This window comes from Ranitomeya variabilis, chromosome 4 (assembly GCF_051348905.1).
Source record: "Ranitomeya variabilis isolate aRanVar5 chromosome 4, aRanVar5.hap1, whole genome shotgun sequence".
NCBI lineage: Eukaryota > Metazoa > Chordata > Amphibia > Anura > Dendrobatidae > Ranitomeya > Ranitomeya variabilis.
The window spans coordinates 407,904,030-407,918,261 of NC_135235.1; positions in this window are offsets into that span (position 1 = coordinate 407,904,030).

The following is a 14,232-nucleotide window of genomic DNA, read 5'->3' on the forward strand; positions in this document are numbered from 1 at the left end:
CGTAAAACTAGGGGTGTGGCCATCTTGCTCAGAAATAATTACCCATTTTAATTAACCTACTCCTATTCAGATCCGGAGGGCAGATTTCTAATCCTACAAGGGTCCCTACAAGGCCATAGTATCTGCATTGTAAATAGCTACCTTCCCGCCTCTAGTCAAATACCGGTATTTAGAATGATTCTATCAAAACTCTCCTCAATTTCCTACCGCCACTTGATTTGGAGTGGAGATTTCAATTTTACTTTGAATCCGAGCCTGGACAGTAGTTCATTAAGTAGGTCAGATATCACTAAGACCGATAGGAAAAAAATTCTTTGACTGATGGGTGAGATACTTTTGGTAGACATTTGGAGGGAGGTTAATGGACCCATGAGAGGCTACACATATTTTTCACCAGTCCACAAATCGTACTCTCGAATTGACCTTCAGTTGACTGCAGCGAATTCTCTCCCAAGCGTCCTATATTCACGTCATGTCCCATCGTCGTGGTCTGACCGCGACGCTGTCCTGTCTGTTTTTAAATTTAACATTGTTACATCTAACCTTTTTAGGTGGCGGTTAAACGAATCTCTACTTACTGACCCTATGATATCCTCGCAAATCATGGAGGAACTGAAATTTTTTTTTCAATCTAATGTTACTGAAGACTCCTCCCCTGGAAATATATGGTTGGCCCATAAAAAGTATATCACTGGTTCCCTAATTAACCCCTTCATGACCCAGCCTATTTTGGCCTTAATGACCTTGCCGTTTTTTGCAATTCTGACCAGTGTCCCTTTATGAGGTAATAACTCAGGAACGCTTCAACGGATCCTAGCGATTCTGAGATCGTTTTTTCGTGACATATTGGGCTTCATGTTAGTGGTAAATTTAGGTCGATAATTTCTGCGTTTATTTGTGAAAAAAACGGAAATTTGGCGAAAATTTTGAAAATTTCGCAATTTTCACATTTTGAATTTTTATTCTGTTAAACCAGAGAGTTATGTGACACAAGATAGTTAATAAATAACGTTTCCCACATGTCTACTTTACATCAGCACAATTTTGGAAACAAATTTTTTTTTTGCTAGGAAGTTATAAGGGTTAAAATTTGACCAGTGATTTCTCATTTTTACAACAAAATTTACAAAACCATTTTTTTTAGGGACCACCTCACATTTGAAGTCATTTTGAGGGTTCTATATGGCTGAAAATACCCAAAAGTGACACCATTCTAAAAACTGCACCCCTCAAGGTGCTCAAAACCACATTCAAGAAGTTTATTAACCCTTCAGGTGTTTCACAGCAGCAGAAGCAACATGGAAGTAAAAAATGAACATTTAACTTTTTAGTCACAAAAATGATCTTTTAGCAACAATTTTTTAATTTTGCCAAGGGTAAAAAGAGAAACTGGACCACGGACGTTGTTGTCCAATTTGTCCTGAGTACGCTGATACCTCATATGTGGGGGTAAACCACTGTTTGGGCGCACGGCAGGGCTCGGAAGGGAAGGAGCACCATTTGACTTTTTCAATGAAAAATTGGCTCCAATCTTTAGCGGACACCATGTCGCGTTTGGAGAGCCCCCGTGTGCCTAAACATTGGAGCTCCCCCACAAGTGACCCCATTTTGGAAACTAGACCCCCCAAGGAACTTATCTAGAAGCATAGTGAGCACTTTAAACCCCCAGGTGCTTCACAAATTTATCCGTAAAAATGAAAAAGTACTTTTTTTCACAAAAAAATTATTTTAGCCTCAATTTTTTCATTTTCACATGGGCAACAGGATAAAATGGATCCTAAAATTTGTTGGGCAATTTCTCCTGAGTACACCGATACCTCACATGTGGGGGTAAACCACTGTTTGGGCACATGGTAAGGCTCGGAAGGGAAGGAGCGCCATTTGACTTTTTGAGTGAAAAATTATCTCCATCGTTAGCGGACACCATGTCGCGTTTGGAAAGCCCCTGTGTGCCTAAACATTGGAGCTCCTCCACAACTGACCCCATTTTGGAAACTAGACCCCCCAAGGAACTCATCTAGAGGCATAGTGAGCACTTTAAACCCCCAGGTGCTTCACAAATTGATCCGCAAAAATGAAAAAGTACTTTTTTTTCACACAAAATTTCTTTTAGCCTCAATTCTTTCATTTTCACATGGGCAACAGGATAAAATGGATCCTAAAATTTGTTGGGCAATTTCTCCTGAGTATGCCGATACCTCATATGTGGGGGTAAACCACTGTTTGGGTGCACGGCAAGGCTCGGAAGGGGAGGCGTGCCATTTGACTTTTTGAATGGAAAATTAGCTCCAATCGTTAGCGGACACCATGTTGTGTTTGGAGAGCCCCTGTGTGCCTAAACATTGGAGCTCCCGCACAAGTGACCCCATTTTGGAAACTAGACCTCCCAAGGAACTAATCTAGATGTGTGGTGAGCACTTTGAACCCCCAAGTGCTTCACAGAAGTTTATAACGCAGAGCCATGAAAATAAAAAATAATTTTTCTTTTCTCAAAAATGATTTTTTAGCCCACAATTTTTTATTTTTCCAAGGGTAACAGGAGAAATTGGACCCCAAAAGTTGTTGTCCAGTTTCTCCTGAGTACGCTGATACCCCATATGTGGGGGTAAACCACTGTTTTGGCACACGTCGGGGTTCGGAAGGGAAGTAGTGACGTTTTGAAATGCAGACTTTGATGGAATGCTCTGCGGGCGTCAGGTTGCGTTTGCAGAGCCCCTGATGTGCCTAAACAGTAGGAACTCCCCACAATTGACTCCATTTTGGAAACTAGACCCCCAAGGGAACTTATCTAGATATGTAGTGAGCACTTTGAACCCCCAAGTGCTTGACAGAAGTTTATAACGCAGAGCCGTGAAAATAAAAAATGTGTTTCCTTTCCTCAAAAATATTTTTTAGCCCAGAATTTTTTTATTTTTGCAAGAGTAACAGGAGAAATTGGACCCCAAAAGTTGTTGTCCAGTTTCTCCTGAGTACGCTGATACCCCATATATGGGGGTAAACCACTGTTTTGGCACACGTCGGGGTTCGGAAGGGAAGTAGTGATGTTTTGAAATGCAGACTTTGATGGAATGCTCTGCGGGCATCAGGTTGCGTTTGCAGAGCCCCTGATGTGCCTAAACAGTAGGAACTCCCCACAAGTGACTCCATTTTGGAAACTAGACCCCCAAGGGAACTTATCTAGATGTGTGGTGAGCACTTTGAACCCCCAAGTGCTTCACAGAAGTTTACAACGCAGAGCCGTGAAAATAAAAAATAATTTTTCTTTCCTCAAAAAAGATGTTTTAGCAAGCAATTTTTTATTTTCACAAGGGTAACAGGAGAATTTGGACCCCAATATTTGTTGCCCAGTTTGTTGTGAGTACGCTGATACCCCATATGTGGGGGTAAACCACTGTTTGGGCACACGTCAGGGCTCGGAAGGGAAGTAGTGACATTTGAAATGCAGACTTTGATGGAATGGTCTGCGGGCGTCACATTGCATTTGCAGAGCCCCTGATGTGCCTAAACAGTAGAAACACCCCACAAGTGACCCCATTTTGGAAACTAGACCCCCGAAGGAACTTATCTAGATGTGTGGTGAGCACTTTCAATCCCCAAGTGCTTCACAGAAGTTTATAACGCAGAGCCGTGAAAATAAAAAATAATTGTTCTTTCCTCAAAAATTATGTTTTAGCAAGTAATTTTTTATTTTTGCAAGGGTAACAGGAGAAATTGGACCCCAACAGTTGTTGCCCTGTTTGTCCTGAGTACGCTGGTACCCCAAATGTGGGGGTAAACCACTGTTTGGGCGCACGTCGGGACTTGGAAGGGCGGGAGCACCATTTGACTTTTTGAACGCAAGATTGGCTGGAATCAATGGTGGCGCCATGTTGCGTTTGGAGACCCCTGATGTGCCTAAACAGTGGAAACCCCTCAATTCTAACTTCAACACTAACCCCAACACACCCCTAATCCTAATCCCAACTGTAGCCATAACCCTAATCACAACCCTAACCCCAACACACCCCTAACCACAACCCTAACCGCAACACACCCGTAACCCTAATTCCAACCCTAATCCTAACCCTAATCCCAACCGTAACCCTAATCCCAACCCTAACCACAACTGTAACCCCAACACACCCCTAACCCTATCCGTAACCCTAACCACAAGCCTAATCTTAACCCTATTTCAAACCCTAGCCCTAATTCCAATCTGCGGCCGATCCGCTGCGGATCCGCGGCCGATCCGCTGCGGATCCGCGGCCGATCCGCTGCGGATCCGCTGCCGATCCGCGGCCGATCCGCTGCGGATCCGCGGCCGATCCGCTGCGGATCCGCTGCCGATCCGCGGCCGATCCGCTGCCGATCCGCGGCCGATCCGCTGCGGATCCGCAGCCGATCCGCTGCCGATCAGCTGCCGATCCGCTGCCGATCCGCTGCCGATCCGCTGCGGATCCGCGGCCGATCCGCTCTGTGTGCACATGCCATAACCCTACCCCTAACCCTACCCGTAACCCTAACCCTACCCCTAACCCTACCCCTAGTTCTAACCCTAGTTCTAACCCTAACCCTAGTGGAAAAAGAAAAAAAAATATTTTCTTTATTTTATTATTGTCCCTACCTATGGGGGTGATAAAGGGGGGGGTTTATTTATTATTTTTTTATTTTGATCGCTGTGATAGAACCTACCACAGCGATCAAAATGTACTTGTAATGAATCTGCCGGCCGGCAGATTCGGCGGGCGCACTGAGCATGCGCCCGCCATTTTGGAAGATGGCGGTGCCCAGCGAGGAGGCGGACAGACACCGGGAGCCTCGGTAAGTATAAGGGGGGGGAGATCGGGGCACGGGGGGGGGGCGTCGGAGCACCGGGGGGTGACATAGGAGCAGGGGGGGAGCGGGCAGGAGGACAGGGGAGCGGAGCACAGGACGGAGGGGACCGGACCCCATAACGGAGCACTGGGGGGGCGATCGGTGGGGTGGGGGGGGTCACTTCAGGTTTTCCAGCCATGGCCGATGATATTGCAGCATCGGCCATGGCTGGATTGTAATATTTCACCAGTTTTTTAGGTGAAATATTACAAATCGCTCTGATTGGCAGTTTCACTTTTAACAGCCAATCAGAGCGATCGTAGCCACGGGGGGGTGAAGCCACCCCCCCTGGGCTGAAGTACCACTCCCCCTCTCCCTGCAGATCGGGTAAAATAGGAGTTAACCCTTTCACCCGATCTGCAGGGACGCGATCATTCCATGACGCCACATAGGCGTCATGGGTCGGATTGGCACGGGTTTTCATGACGCCTACGTGGCGTCATGGGTCGGGAAGGGGTTAAAATAGCATCTGTCAAAAAGAAAAACAGATCCGAACTCCAAAGCAAGCTGGAAACTAAACTATCGAAGTTAGAACAGGCGAACCAACTATCTACATCTCGGTTTTTAATTAAACAGATACAGGATACTGAAATGCAGTTGGATGCCGTTCTCACTAACAGAACCGAAAGAGCCCTGGCCTGGATGCGAGCCACCTTTTATAGGCAGGCAAACAAACCTTCTAGAATGCTAGCCCGTCAGTTAAGATTAAAAGAATTTACAAACACTATTCCCTCTATTAGAGAAGCCTCAGGCCATGTATCGGCTCACCCAGAGGCCATCTATAAGGCATTCCATGAATACTACCAGAAGCAGTACTCACCCCCACAAACTCCTCCTCCACATCTTTTACAATCTTTTTTGCGGGATTTGCCCCTCCCTAAAATTGCTGAACCTATGGCACAACAACTCCAATCAGATGTTCTATATGAAGAAATTGACCTTGTAGTCAAAAAGCTTAAATTAGGGAAAGCCCCCGGACCTGATGGCCTTACGGCTCTTTATTATAAGAAATTTTGCGGCCCTCTTAAACCTCATATCATGAACTTTTGCAACGCCCTTTTAAACGGCTCCCAGATGCCACCCGAATTCTTTGTGGCTCATGTGACTGTAATCCCCAAACCAAAAAGAGACCACCTACTAGTTAAAAATTATAGACCCATTTCATTACTGAATGTCGATCTCAAAATATTCACGTCAATTGTCACTGATAGACTTAATAAGATACTCCCCTCACTAATACATCATGACCAAGTGGGCTTTATACCCATGAGACAAGGCCCTGACAATGTAAGAAGGAACCTAAACCTCATCCACTCGGCAAACAACTCCCAAAAACCCATTATTATGCTAGCTTTGGACATTGAAAAAGCTTTCGATACAGTTTCTTGGTCATACCTCTTCAGAGTCTTGACTAAATTCGGCTTTCCCCAAAAATTAATCGCATGCCTCCAGTTACTATACGACAATCCAAATGCTTACCTCAAACTCCCATCTACTAAGCCTACTCCTATAACTATACAACGAGGAACACGACAAGGATGCCCATTATCACCAGCTCTATTTGCCTTAACCATGGAGCCACTAGCCGAATCTATACGAAATAGCCCCAACATACTAAGACCCACTGATCTTGGTGAGCAATACAAGGTCAGCCTTTTCGCTGATGACCTCCTTCTAGCTCTTACCAACCCCCACACTACTCTTCCTAACCTATTTTCCCTTCTTAGCCACTTTGAAATAATATCAGGTCTCAAAATCAATGTTGATAAATCGGAAGCATTATTCATCAACACCCCCAGGGAGGTTCAAGATGGCTTAGTGTCTCAATTTGGATTCACTAGAAAAGAGCATTTTTTAACATATCTCGGAATCAATCTCACCTCCAGCAAATCATCCTTTTTAAATGGAATTTTTCTCCTTTAATTAAAAATTTCCAGGCGGATGTGACTAGATGGTCCTCCATGACATTGTCATGGTTGGGTCGACTACACGCAATCAAGATGGTATCCCTCCCGCCTTTTTTATATTTATTTCGCTCCCTCCCTATTGCAATTCCATCTAACACTTTTCGAAATATTCAAACACTTATTTCAAAGTTTATATGGAATGGAAAAAAGCCAAGGATCAAACAAAACATTATGTTTTTGCATAGAAAAACAGGAGGACTATCTCTGCCCAATTTTGCGTTATACTATAAATCAGCCCAAATAGCCCAATTATCCAAAGTTAATTCTAACAGTAATAGTCCCAGATGGGTACACTTAGAATCTTATTTCTTATGACCTTACTCACTGTCGGGCTTGCTGTGGACCACGGAAAAACTTCCGCGCCACATTTCTGCCGCTGCCCCCTTTTCTGCTTATTCATTAATCTTATGGAGGAAAGAGAGATTCAAGCATGGGTTACAGTCCAAATACTCTCCACTCACTTCTATATTCCACAACCCAATGTTTCTGCCAGGCCTAGACCCCCACTCTTTTCTTGGTGGTTTTTGAGAGGTATCACTACACTGAAACATCTCTGCTCCCTATTTAACATATTACTCTCTAGACAAGAATTTATTCAGAAACACGAACCACCGGTTAGAGAAGCTTTGCGTATAAATCAAGTCTTCCATTTTGCTAAACAAGTCCTACCTAACAAAACCCCATTCTATATGACTAGGTTTGAACATAAATGTGGCAACGACCCTATGGGGAGAGGAATTATATCTCTGATATACTCTACTATTAATACACCATGAATAGAAGGAAAATTAAGATATATGCTGCAGTGGGAGGAAGATCTGGGGCTAACTATGTCTTTGGAAGCATGGCATACGTGCTGTGACACACTATCAAAAGGCACTAGCAGAAACGTCGATCCGGGTCCTCCACAGAACATACCTTGTTCCCACAAAACTCCATGCAATTTACTCACATGTATCTGACAATTGTTTTAGAGGTTGCAATGCTCCTGGTGACATGAAGCACATATGGTGGAATTGCCCAGTTGTTGTAACTCTATGGCAGGGGGTTAAGTTGATAGTGGAACAAATTTTTGGTAAGACAATCCACTTAGATCCCACAGTCTTTTTACTGGGGGCCAAATACCGTGGATTCTCAAATAACCTCCATAAATTTGTGACTTTTATTTGTATGGCGACTAAAATTCACATTGCAGCTAAATGGAAAACCCAGTCGCTCTCTATCTCAGCAGTTAGGGATAAGGTTAATACAATCTTATTATATGAACGTATTCAAGCGACTAGGAACGACGAGTGGAATGCCTTCTTCCAAATTTGGAACCCCTGGCTTGATCTCGACCCCAATGCTCTTTTGGCTCAGGCCCTCACGCTTTCCCCGTAACAGGTTGTCCATAAACGGAAAGATGTTGACTTCAAATGTTATCCCCTCAAAAGAATGGAATAAACTTCTCTACAGGCCTACCCCCCGACTCTTCGATAACCTCATGGACCTAAACCCTGCGTAACTTAGCATGGTGATGTTTGCTTAAAGTACCGGCTTGCCCGACTGATGACTATGATGTATAATTTTGTCTCTTAAGAAATGTTCATCGATTGTTTTGTAGAAAATAATTGTGCTTCCTACCCTGTTGTTTCTACCCCTTGCACGTGATGTCTTTGTAGTCTTATATGTCTGTTTTTGTTCTTCCCCGAAAGGTCTTTCATATAACGCTTGTTGTGTTTCGCAATCATATATTATTTCTTTACTGTATGAAGGACGGTATATGTTATGTTAAAAACTTCAAATAAAACATTTTGAAACTAAAAGTTGACCAGCAATTTCTCATTTTTCCAACAAAATTTACAAAACTATTTTTTAGGGACCATTTGAAGTGAGTTTGGGGGTCAATATAGCAGAAAATACCCAAAAGTTACACCATTCTAAAAACTGCACTTCTCAATGTGTGCAAAATCACATTCAAGTTTATTAACCCATCAGGTGCTTCACGAGAACTAAAGAAATGTGGAAGGAAAAAATGAGCATTTTACTCTTTTCACAAAAAAATTACTGTGGAACCAATTTTTTTTATTTTCACAAGGGTATCAGGAGAAAATGGACTGCAAAATTTGTTGTGCAATTCCTACTGAGTACGCCAATACCCCGTATGTGGGGGAAAGCCACTGTTTGGGCACATGGCAGGGCTCGGAAGGGAGGGAGCATCTTTTGACTTTTTGAATGCAAAATTGGCTGAAATCAATGGTGCACCATGTCGCATTTGGAGATCCCCTGAAGTACCTAAACAGTGGAACCAACCGAATTCTAACTCCAACCCTAACCCCAACACACCCCAAATCCCAACCCTAACTATAACCCTAACCACAACCATAACCCCAACACAACCCTAACTCTAATCTCAACCCTAACCATAACCCTAATCACAAACCTAACCCTAACACACCCCTAACCTTATTCCCAACCCTAACTGTAATCCCAACCATAACCACAACCCTAACCCAACCCTAAATTTAGCCCAACCCTAACATTAGCCCAACCCTAACTTTAGCCCTACCCTAACCGTAATCCCAACCATAACCACAACCCTAGCCCTAACCCTACCTTTATCCCAACCCTAACTTTATCTCAAAGCTAGCTTTAGCCGAGCCCTAACCCTAGCCCCAACCCAAACCCTAGCCCAAACCCTATCCCTAGCCCAACCCTAACCCTAGCCCAATCTTAACCCTAACTTTATCCCAACACTAACTTTAGCGCAACCCTAACTTTAGCTCAACTCTATCCCTAATGGAAAAATGGAAAAAAAAAATTTATTTTATTATTTTTACCTAACTAAGGGGGTGATAAAAGGGTTTTTTATTTATTTATTTGTTTATTTTGATCACTGTGTTAGTGTCTATCACAGTGATCAAAATGAACCAATAGGAAAAATTTCCTATTGTTGCCAGATCTCGGCGAGCACACTGCGGATACATCCGTCATTTTCTTCCTGGAAGAAGTTGCCGCTGACAGGGGGACTTCAAAGGGGGTTGCAGGAACACCGGAGGTACCGGGGGGGCGGAACGGGGGACCCCGTGTCTCTCTCCTCTGATGTCCAATCACATCAGAGGAGAGATAAATTAAATGGGAAATCTGCCTTTTTTTTTGCAGTTGCCAATATTCTGTTAATAACGGTGATCGCAACACTGGGGTCGGTAAAAACTGACCTGAATCATGTTCTGGTAGCTGAGACCCCGGAGAAATTCCGACTCTGGGGGTGCTATACACTTGTTTCTCACCGCCGTTAAAAAGCAGCGCTGAGGCATAAGTACCCTTAACTGCCACCGTTAAGAGGCGTATCAGCGGTCGTTAAGGGGTTTATAGTTGTTTATAGTAGTTCCTCCATGCTGAATGCAGCTTCCTTTTCAATAAGAAGTCCATCTTCAGATGTTCTATTGACCTCACCCCACTGATCTCAAAGGCTATCATGGTGCATTGCAAGATAGCAATGGAGGCTGGAATGGAGTCTATCCTTTTCAGTGCTGAGTCCTGCTTTTATCTTTGATGCAATGATTTCTGGAGATTGGTCTGGAGATCATGTGTAGAACACCATGAAGAGGCCTATACAACGAAGTGTGAAAATGTTTCAACATCCTTTTTTCAACAGAAAGACAGCAGACTGTATGTTGATCAGGGCAGACATATCGCATGTGCAGCCGGAGCACTGCATCAGGGCCCGGAGTTGGAGGTGGGCCCCTGCAGGGTGGCTAATAGTGAGGGCAATATGGATTGTTTACCTGGCACCAAGGCTCCGGGGGGGGGGGCCCTGGCCAGATTGTGCTCATGTGCGGCGGGCAGGGAGAGATCCCTGCAGCTCCGCTGCCTACAAGAGAAAATGGCAGTGGAGCGGAGCTGCAGTGATCGTCCTGCTTCCTGCCCATGCTTCCTGTCCCACACAGCAGTCAGCAGCGCGGCTGGATGACACAATCATTCAGCTCGTGGCTCTGCCAGAGAGAGGAAGCTGCCAGCGACAGTGATGCTGCGGCTGCGGGAGAGCGTGCGGAGGGGTGAGAGGGGCTGTGTGTGTGTGTACGTACATACATGTGTGTGGGTGTAGAGATGAGTGATGGTGTGTGTGTGCGTGCATAGCGCTGCGGGGAAACGTGCAGAGAGATGAATCTTGCTGTGTGTGTCTGTGTGTGTGTAGGTGGAGGAGAGGGCAATGATGAGGGGTGATGGGGGAGAAGGCAATGATGGGGTGACGGAGAGGGCAATGATGGGGTTGGTGGGGGAGAAAGCAATGATGGAGGTGGTGGAAAGAACAATGATGGGGTGGTGGAAAGGGCAATTATGGTGGTGGTGGGGGACGAGGAAATGATGGAGGTGGTGGAAAAGGCAATTATGGGGATGGTGGGAGAGGGGGAAATGATGGAGGTGTGGAATGGGCAATGATGGGATATTGGGGGAAAGGGCAATGATGCGGATGGTGGTGAGAAGGCAATGATGGGGTATATGGGGTATCTAGATAGAGGTAGCACTTCTGGTGGAGGGCTTGCCATGTCCTTTCTGGACAGCTCTTCCATCTTTGGTCCTCATCTGATGCTCAACTCTCACCTGTACCTCCAAGTAGCTGCTAGCATGCAGCAGCGGGTACACTTTGGAACACCACCTCGGCAGGAAGGCCAAACCAGGTGAGGGTAGCTGTTGGGTTTCTTTGAGACCTACGGTGATTTTCAAGGGTTTGCCTACCCTTGCATGTGAAGATTGGATATGGCAGACTGTGCGGAAGAAACCAAGATTCAACAGACAGACAAGCGATTCCCAGCACAGCGTTGTGAAGCGCTGAGAGGGCGCAGCGAGGCACATATAGGACACTGCTGGCCATCCACTGCACCCTGACTTATCTCCAGTTGTCTCGCCTAGTTCTTGCCACTGGGGCTCGATAGGTACGGGCGAGAGAGTGAGGCTGACAACTGTGCAACTCTTCCTCACTTTAATCCAAGTCAAGCGCAAGTCATGACTTCAACCACTGTGTCTCTAAAGTCCTGTGGCTATGGGAGAGTGGCAAAGCAGCAGGTGTGGAGTCACTGGAAGCTGTAGTCACGAACCTGCACGCAGGCAGCCCAGGCCATATGGTTGCTCCCCACTGGACCGAAGCAGCAGTGGAGTTTGGCAGCCTCCTGGGTGTCTGAGCAGTCCTTTTCAGGATCACTCTGCTCACCTCAATCGAGGACGAGGCTAGAAAAGGTGCCTCAAACATAGTCTGCTTCATTTCACCTGGCCAGCCTACCGCAGCTGGCGGGTTTCCCATACAGCGGTCAACACACAATAAAGAAAAAGAAAATGATGGTACTCAACCTTGGCACATGGAATGTGATAACTCTGCTGGATAATACTAAGGCAGACAGACCAGAGAGAAGTACGGCATTGGTTGCTCGGGAGCTAGCTCGTTACAAGGTTGATATAGCAGCTCTCAGCAAAACACGCCTGGCAGACAAGGGTCAATTGACAGAGCATAGTGGTGGACATACATTCTTCTGGAGTGGTCGAGACAGCACTGAAAAACGAGAAGCAGGCGTGGGATTTGCTATCAAAACTCATCTTGCTCATAAACTTACCAGGCTTCCGGAGGGCATCAACGACCGTCTGATGACATTTCAGCTCCCACTTACAAACAAGAAACACGCGACTCTGATCAGTGCCTATGCTCCCACGATGACTAATCCTGTTGACATTAAAGATAAGTTCTACGATGAACTTGACGGACTTACTTCAGCAATCCCACAGGCAGACAAGCTCATTATACTTGGAGGCTTTAATGCCAGAGTGGGAACAGACCATCAAAACTGGGAAGGGGTCATTGGGAGACATGGCACTAGCAAGTGTAACAGTAATGGCCTGCTGCTCCTCAAGATGTGTGCCACACATGACCTTGTCATCAACAACACTTTATTCCGCTTACCCACACGCAAGAAGACATCATGGATGCACCACGCTCGAGGCATTGGCATCTCATTGATTACATCATTGCCAGGAAAAGGGATGAGATGGACGTTAGAGTGATGAGGGCCATATGCGGTGCAGACTGCTGGACTGACCATCACCTCATTGTGTAAGTGCAGGCTTCGCATCCTGCCTGTGAGGAGACCCCAAGGGCAGAAAACGACAAAGAGGCTGAATATCTATAAACTGCAAAATAAAAGAATTACAAGGGAATTTGCCAATGACCTTGATGGCAGACTGTTAAATATACTGCAGGCAGAGGAGATCGGTGTTGAGGAACAGTGGACAATTATGAGAGATGCTGTTTATAATACTGCTCTGGAGCATCTCGGATCAGCAGCCAGAAATAATCAAGACTTGTTCGATGAAAACGATGAGGAAATATAGACACTCCTAGAGAGAAACATCAGCGGTACAAGGCATATCAAAATGACCCCACGTCGTTAGCTAAGAAAGGTGCCTTTACCAACATAAAAAAAAGGTACAGATGAAGCTACGCGAGATGTAGGACAACTGGTTTAGCAAGAAGGCCGATGAAATTCAGGGCTATGCAGATACCCATGACCAGAAACGCTTCTACGATGCACTCAAAGCTGTATATAGACCCCAGTCATCAAGCTCTTCATCTCTACTTAACGCAGATGGAACTAAGCTGCTGACAGAAAAGAAACAAATTCTGGAATGGTGGGCTGAGCACTTTAATAATATTCTTAATCGCCCTGCCAATATCAATGATGAGGCTATTGCTCGCTTGCCCCAGGTAGAAATCAACAAGGACCTTGAGGTTCTTCCAAGTGGAGATGAAGTCAGGAAGGCAGTAAAACAACTTTCTTGTGGAAAAGCACCCAGAATTGATGCTATACCTGCTGAGGTATATAAAGCTGGCGGCCCTGCTCTGATGCAAACGGTGACCAAACTATTCCAGTATATGTGGTTTTTCCACAACAGATTCCACAACAGATGAACAGATGAACAGAACAGGTTCCACAACAGATGAAAGATGCCAGCATAATTCACATATATAAGAGGAAAGGTAATCGCCAATCTTGTGACAACCATCGAGGCATCTCCCTTCTGTCCACTGCAGGCAAGATATTGGCTCGTCTCTTGCTCAACCGCCTTTTACGTCATCTTGAGCAAGGCGTATTAGCCGAAAGCCAGTGTGGTTTCCGTGCTAAACATGGAACAGTAGATATGGTCTTTTCAGCATGTCAGCTTTAGGAAAAGTGCCAGAAGCAACACCGTGACCTTTATGTAACTTTTGTTGATTTGACCAAGGCTTTCGACACAGTCAGTAGAGACGGCCTGTGGAAGATCATGGCAAAATTCGGCTGCCTGAGCAAGTTCATCTCAATCGTCCCGCAGTTCCATGATAGCATGATGGTGAAGATTCTGAACGATGGAGACGAATCTGAGGCTTTCCCAGTAACAAAAAGCG